We start from the raw sequence: 8,490 nt of genomic DNA on the forward strand, positions 1-8,490 counted from the left end.
GTAATGTAACATTAGAAGGAAAAATACAACCCTCTTAATAATCATAGCAAAAATCAAATATAATGCATAACACAAAAAATACATAACAAAAACCCACTGAATACGAAAAGTATTATGATTAAAAAGATAAAAACAAAATGAAAAAAAAATATCATGAAATAAAGTAAAATGAAAGTGCAAAGCAAAAAGGTAAAAATAATTTCAGGTCTGTATCAGGAAATTCATTGCTAGTAAAAGGTTAAAGTACAGAGTTTTAAGATTCCTTTAAAAAATATTTTGTGAGCTGGCTTTTCCGATATCGATACATAATGTGTTTTATAGCTTTGTGGTGTAATTGACAAAAGGCTGCGTCCCTGGTTTTCTTTCGGCTGCAGCTGGAAGCCTCAAATCAACCGGCAACAAGATGTTCTCAAAGGCAATAGATAACAATGTATGTTGATTATTTCAAAATAATATCATGATTTTTCTCTTTCTTTTCATTTTCATAAAATATTACAATTGCGATATCTTACAATACTGCTGTTTTTTTGATAAAGACAGACACACAACAAGAGAACGATCCAGAAAGATAAAGACTACAAATGTAATACTCAGCTGAAAGTTCATTTGAGCTTGACATGGTAAAAAATTGCTAACAATATTAGGGCAAAGAGCGTCTTTGTTTGAATAAAAGAGAAACCGGTCTCCCCAAATGGCCACCTCAGAGATAGTGCTCTTTAATATCAGAGGCCGCTAAGCGTGGCTTGAAGCTGCAGACATTGACAAGCCGGGCCTGCTGGGACCGGAGGAGATAAGCGTGGCACAGACAAACAGAACACTTGACTTTTCCTGCTCGCCAGATACAGTTGCACTGGGATTACAAAGTCAGTGGTTGCTCTTCTATTTGAATACAATATCTATTTAGAAGTAAGAAAGGGGGAAAAAACATTCCACTCCCACTAGAGTGGGATCAATCATCAACTAATTTTACTGGACTACTCATGTGAGACGCAGCTGGGAGAGTCCATGCTCCCCAGACAGACCTTAGTGCGCTAGGCCGCTGCTCTGAAACACTGCATTAGGGTTTGCAGGCATGATTAAACTGTTTGTGTTTTACAGCACATGGCTATGTGCACACACTCACTCACAAGAGTAAAATCTGAACACACAAATAATGGCCCAAATAGCACGCTTGTGGCAATCTCACAAATAATGTTTTCAGATAACTTACAAATATTAAAAAGATTTTCAAAAGAAACTAAAATTACAAGACTGTGTTTGCTCTTTTCAGAACTTCATGAGAAAAGGGACAAAAAGAAAGTGCGAAACAAAAGAAAAGATTTGACAGGAAAAGAAAAAAATATCACATCCCATCCTGATCTATCTTCCTCACCAGTAGGAGCATCTGATACGGACTATAAGGACGATAAGAACGAGAAGGACACCTCACAATGGTTTCTCCCCAGGGGGCTGATGATACCTTTTGCCAACTTTCTTTTTGTCCCTTGCTTCTACATGCTGGTTCACAGTGCCACTGGGCCCAGGACTTCCTTACCTCATGATTAGTATTAACGTTACAGCTGTAAATTAACATTTTGAGAAAGTGTGGCAATTTCCATCAATGTTAAAAATCAACTTGAGCCATTCACCATGAAGAGGATGTGTGTGTGTGTGTATGTGTGTGTTTAATCAGGGCCGTGATAAAATATGAACTAAACTTGTCCTTGCAATGTATGACTCCACAAGATGTTTGGCTTTCTTGCATTACTCCATGTCGCAGTGAACATGAAATCTTGAAGAGATACACATAAAAACCCATGGTTGAAGAAGAAGGATATAGAAAAACAATATAGATCCATTATTCTGCTATGTCATGCATGGTGGTAATAATAATAATCCAGCACTATTTTTCTGTACTTCCCTTGAAAGCTGTTCCATAAACCTAAATGACAATGGAAAACTCGCATTTTTCTATATTTCCATCTAGAAATATAAAAAATAACTTTGCTGTACTATATCATACGCAATCATTCAACTGTCTGTCTATTGAAATTTATTCAGTTTGCATTCAGATCTGATTTTCAAAGCTTTCAGTCAATGTCATTGCACAGCATTCTTTTCATTCTGTCTAATAATTTTGATCCACTTCAAGATGAAATGCAATTGTTTAAAAGTTCCTCTTTGGGTTGAAGAAGGAACTGCTTGAAAATGATGAGCAAGAAGAGATTACTTTGCATTTTGACAGCTTCTGGTGGATTACCTCAACTTTTGGTAACAGTCTTGTGAGCTGACTACATCACTTTTGTTTGGGTTTTAGCATATTTTGTATATATACATATATATATATATGTATTATATTTATAGTATGGCTCTTCAGTCAGTAAGTAACCTTTAAAAATGTGTTTGAAATTATGAGTTTTGTACCCCAGAAAAATCTCCTAATAACTAGTCAATATATCTGACAATATCAACATGCAATTGTGTTGATGAAAAAAAGACTAAAATGTAGTCTTAAAAAACATATTTTTAGTTTAGTTTTTACGATCTTCTGCAGGCAGGCAAAACTCGGCACGATATCGCTAGTTCCCGCTGTAGCAGTGTGTGATACTGTGACAGATGTGCAGTATATTAAAAAGGGTGGAAAAAAATCTTCATGAAACATACAGCTTGCACGGTACAGCTGACCACTGGAAGAAAAGCAATATGTCAGTTTTTATGTATGCTGAACAATATGTTGTCTGCGTTAGCTGAGAGATGTTATATTGTTTGCCAGCTGCTCGGTGGTAATATTGTTTATCTTTAACTGTTGTCTTTGAGTTTTAGTTTTAAATGTGTGGCTGTGTGCTAACTGAGGGGAGATGTGCTCATCAGTTTGCATGTAATTTTGCAAAGATTTGTGTACATGGTGTCCGTAATCTGATCATTGAAAAAACAGAAATAATAGCACAAACCTGTCAGTGCTCCTGGTAAACTTTAGAATGTTGCACTTTATTATTTATACTCGTCTTTGACTCTTCTTCACAATATTTTCCTATGTTTGATATATGCCTGCAATATTTCCTTGTTCTGTATCTCATTACCCCTCCTGCTATAAACTCCCTGTTGCTCCATGGGGATCAATAATATTCTGCAATTTCCGATTTATATGACTAGATTTATAATCTTTGGATTTATGCTTTTTGGATAACTGTTAACAGAGAAATATGCTATCACAGAAGATCCTGCTTTTAATGTTGAACATGTATTCTGACCAACAATAAAGTGAAATTTGAGATTTGATTCTGAATTAATAAAGGCATTTTGTTTTTGTGATTGTATACTATAGTATGCCACTAACCCCAACTAGGAGCATTTAACTAGCAACTCAACATTTAAATACCATTTGACAAAAAAAACTTAAAGACTGACTCAGTCAGTCTTTAATGCTAATTTTAGCAAATTAATTACAGATAAAAAGTGCCTGCAAAGTCAAAAAGTCAAATGCTGTAAATTGTACAGCATTGGCAAGACAACATGGCCAGCAGGATAGGACAAACATGAACATCAGAGTACTTTTTCCCAATTCTTAGGTTGTGAAAAATACACTGAAAAATCTGAGAAAAAGATGGGAGATGATATAAGAAGAATGGGAAAGTCCTCTATAAGAGCTGATGAAGAGTATGATATTGACTGACATCATGTCGCCCTCTCACGCTCTCATAGCTTACTGTCCTCCCCAGGTGATTGTTCATGGAGAGCAGAGATGGATGGATACAACATGAAAAATTTAAGTACACGGTAAAGAATTTCTGCAATGAAGCAAGAAAATGAAAAGTAATAATTCCAGTTTTTTGTCACTTTTTCAGTGAGATGAAGACAAACCTTGTCTGACCTATGCCCTTTATTATCCTTTGCCCAGTCAGTATCACAATGATGACTTCAACACTTTGATTCACAGTGCATATTGACTGACTTTAGAACTTCTTCAAATTCCTTCACTCACTTATTTAACCTTTTGTATAGCATGTACTACAGCAGTGTGGCAAGAAGTAGACGGTGCTTGAGAGGGCAAGTGAAAGCAGTTTAATTAAAATATCAGGGACGTTTTTGTTCATCTGTGTCATTGGGAGCACATAGTTCCATTATCCAGAGGCAGTCAATACGACCCCTTTATGAACAGATGGCTTTAATACCCTACCTGCGGAAATTATTCATTGACAGCAGGTGTTTAACTTATATGTATGTATCATCATATTATTCACACTGAAATAACAGGGCTCAAATCCAACGACATGAAAAATGCATGGGTCAGTATACAGGCTTTTTTAAAGTTAGTCCACTACCTGTCCATGTGAGTGCTGAAAAACACAAAAAAACAGATGTTTTTTCTAAACAGGCCGGGCTCTGTAAATGGGAAATAAACAAAGTGGCCCTTCGTGCCACCTGTTGCTGTTCATGCTTGTGTAAAAGACAAGGGAGAGAAAAAGAGCAGAGGGGAGTGGAAGCAAGAGACGGCAAATCTGACACATGCTAACAGATAGTGCTAATGTAAGCATTCCCAAGGGTAGAAGGAGTAGTCTACCTTTCCATCACTGCCAGATCATGTTGAGTTTTGAATGGGATTTTTTGGAGACTGCAGATGAGACAAACAGCGCCATTAAGGTCGGTGCATAGAGGGACCATCCACTGCCAGCATGGGCCAAAGACGGGGCTAATAAAAAATGTATTATGTTTTGACGGTCCACTGGCCCACCGGTAAAGCAGCCCACATGAGGGTCCACCAAGATTTGTCCCAGAACTCCCAATGGTCAGCTCAACCATGTGGGAGAGACCTCTGCGAGTTGAAAGGCATGGACACGGTTGTGGACATTGTTTCATTTGTCCTTGAGAAGTGGGGAACATTAGTTTGCTATGTTTCACAGAGCCAATATATCCATCCCATATAAGATTGCCTTGATTCTGCCATTGTCTGTCACCTTAGCAATGTATGTCCATGAATTGGAGCGGCATAGCTTCTGGAGGAGCTCCGGGGCGAGGGGGCCTTTCTCTAGATTTGCTTATTTCACCTTTTAGCACTAACATACAACTCACGTAGCCCTCATTCAGCAAGTCGTTCTGTCAGTCGCATTCAAAGAAAACTGCAGTTTGTCGTTATATTCACAAATGATTGCATTTCATTTAATGATATTGAATTGCTGTAAAAAGATGTTTAGATCTAATGTTTGGAACCGGGACAATCACTTTAGCCCACATCTCACTAGTTGGCTCGATTTCCCCCAACACAATATAGTATATTACATTAAAACTGTTAGAATAGAAATTGCTTTCAACAGTAGGAAGACATTATCAGCACTGTGCTGTAAGCTTAACAGTAGACTTGATTTATTGATTTATAGAGTGAGATTATACATCATTTTGACAGGATTCAGTGTCAACACAAGTTATGTGATGACTTTGAATGTTTTTTATATTAATTATATTCATGAATGATTTATCTGATTTTTTTTAATCAGTCGTTTGTTAGTAAAATTCCAGAAAGTATGTAGAAATTCCCATCAAGATTTCAGCTCAAGGTAAATTTGTTTCATCTGACCAACACTCAAAAACTTCTCCACCTCTATGGAGAGGCGATACCATTTTGTTCCTAATACAGGATGATAATCTTTTTCTGAAACTTACTGTAGGTTTAAAATAAAGGGATGTCTTACATTTCAGGACCAAATAATTATATGATCGATCGTCACAACAGATGTTCTTTTTGAGCAGAGCAAGTACCAGTGTAACTACAGTCTTCTATAGTGTTGCATTCTGGGTTGTTTGTAGCCTTATTGATGCTTGGCTGGAAAATGTTATCAAATCTGTCTATAGTGACTCTTTTAGAGTTAATCAGCCTTCTCGACAGAGGGAAATAAAATCATGACAAGTGAAAACTTATTCTAAGCATGCCTTGACCTATTTACAGCCAAGAATCACAGATAATTAGCTCCAAAAGAGACTAAAAATTATGGGGAAAAAAATTAAATGTCAGAGAAAATAATATGCGAGACGAATGAGAGTGAGACAGGAACCGACTCGCTACAGTAACTCAGTCAGCTGACTAGTGGCCACTGGGTCAGTGAGAGGATGAGAAAACTGCAGTTCAAATCCACTCATTCAAGTCTCATTTTGCCATCGCTGTTTTGTATGGTGCAAAGCGGGATCATTCACACAAATGGGAAGGACTTCAGGACATACATGTCACTTCATCAGTGAGCATTCTTGTATCAACTTTTCTTCAAAAAAGTGGCTGAGGGTACTATGAAAAATACAAACCTGTGTTGTGCTCTATAAATAATGGTCTAAAACGATGTGAAAATGAATGTTTTCACAATGCACAATAGTCAAAGCGCCAGCACAACACCCAGGGACCCACTGCAATGTAGGCTAATGGTTGCTAATAGAACATGACAAGCAATTTTCTATTAATTTACAGCAAGGTGTTGTTGCATTCAAAAATATTTTCAAATGAACTGATACAAGAATGCGTAATGTTTGCTTTAGTATCCCACTAAAAATGTTTAAAGCTTTTTTCGACCCTCTGCTGAACATTTTATATATTGTGTCACAAAAAGGGGAAGCAGGAGGCAAAATGAGAAATGACTCATATATTCAACATTTACAGAGTGAATTTCTCCACCCAATTCCAATAAGAATCAAGGGGTTTGAGAGTTTAGACAGTGGACCCTGCTGCCATTTCTGTGTACCATAGCAAGACAGAGCAAATGCAGAACAAATAAAAATCTGAGTCTTCCAATTGATATGCATTGGATGTTTTCCCACTGTTCTGATAGAGATGCCTCTCCAAACAGTAGTTTGGAGATAACGAGCCCAGGCCTGGCCGTGTTTGCTAGAGTGGCAGAACAGCAGCTAGGAACGGAAGGTCACTGTACTGATATGAAACTTGACAGGTCTCGTTCCTGCCATTACTTTTACTACCCGAGACAATGTAGATCCACTGAGAGAAAGAAAGATAGACGAGAGGGAGAGAGAGAAAAAGCGGAAGAGAAAGAGCGAGAGGGAGAAAGAGAGATGTTGGCTCATGTGTTAGCTGCTGATGGACTGCTATGGTCGTGCATGTGTGTGTGCATGTGGGTGGGCGCACGTGTACTCGCATTGCAGAGCGATGGAGACTTGGTCCAGGACTGATGAGATGCTTCAGGGATAATGCCAGCCGTGGAGTTGATATGTGATTTGGGAGAAGGCTTTATGCAATTTTTTACTCATTATTCTTAATCACATACTTCAGCGTTTTCTTCACACTCCCCTTTCCTCTCACCGCCACTATACAGCCCCCCTCCCCTCCGCTCCCATTCTTTCTGCCGCCTTCTCATATCCTCAGTCTGGAGGCTGACAGTGACAAATAGAGGAACAGCACAGCAGCATCTCCACACGACTGGAGGGACAAATTATTACAGGTTATTTTCCTCTTCTTTTCAAAAGCCACGGTTATTCAAGCGAGACAGTAGCATATACCTAGGCTTTCATTCTAAGATGTTTTATGTCAGTTTTTGGATACAACATTGTTAGCTCACATTCATTGCTCAGTAGTATTTCCACATGATCCACTTAATATCTATTTTGTGGGCAGACTTCTTAAGATGGCTAATAACTTTAATAGTGAGTTATCCTTTCATAACACTTAATGTAATTTCCAACTGGTTGCCTGAACATGGGAAATTCATAAAGTTGAATAGCTGGCCCTAGGGGGTCAGGTTTTTCTCATTCAAGTGACACCCACACATTCACACATGTCTGCAAACTTTCCAAAGACTTGTACAAGGACTGGTATGTTGTGATTTATTTCAAATCTTCTGCAACCACCTGCCATTATTATAAAAACCCATAAAGTATACCAGGGTTCAAAATGATCAAACCCTCAAGGTTGATTCAAGTTACAAAAATTATATGTAAGTGAATAGAGTTGTTCAGTGTCAAATTATTTTCTCAATGGGTATTAACCAGCTTGGTCGCTTGCATGCAGTAGTCCGTTTGGTGAAAACAATATCTTAGAAATGTTTTTTATTCAGTTATTCAAAATAGACTTCCCTCAGTAGACCAGTCAGGGGTAAAGGACAAGTCTGTATTCCTAGGTGTAGACTCCATCAGGGGAATAACTCATAAACATGTCATCTCTTCAGGGAAAGCGGCATGCAGCTGAGATGCCATGCTAGACAGGGAGCTAGTGGACTGCATAATTTCCTTTGCTGCAACTGACACCTTTTCCATGTGTAGGCACTAGACTATGCTTAAGTGTGATGGCTATGCATCATTATGCCTTGGAAACGGAGGGTGCAAAAGTGCACTAGCAGTGACTGGCTTACATCTGACAGTTGGCCTTGTTCTACATTAGTCACATCAATTCAAATCCCCTCTCTAGACAGAGTTGGAGATCAAGTGCCAAAGACTTCAGTAACCCAAGGAAATAATTCATGAGTCAAAGACTACTTTGATTTTTTTCCCCCTAAACATGCTCTACAGCTGCTTGTGTGAAAT

The sequence above is a fragment of the Scophthalmus maximus genome, chromosome 13 (genome assembly GCF_022379125.1).
Source record: "Scophthalmus maximus strain ysfricsl-2021 chromosome 13, ASM2237912v1, whole genome shotgun sequence".
Taxonomy (NCBI): domain Eukaryota; kingdom Metazoa; phylum Chordata; class Actinopteri; order Pleuronectiformes; family Scophthalmidae; genus Scophthalmus; species Scophthalmus maximus.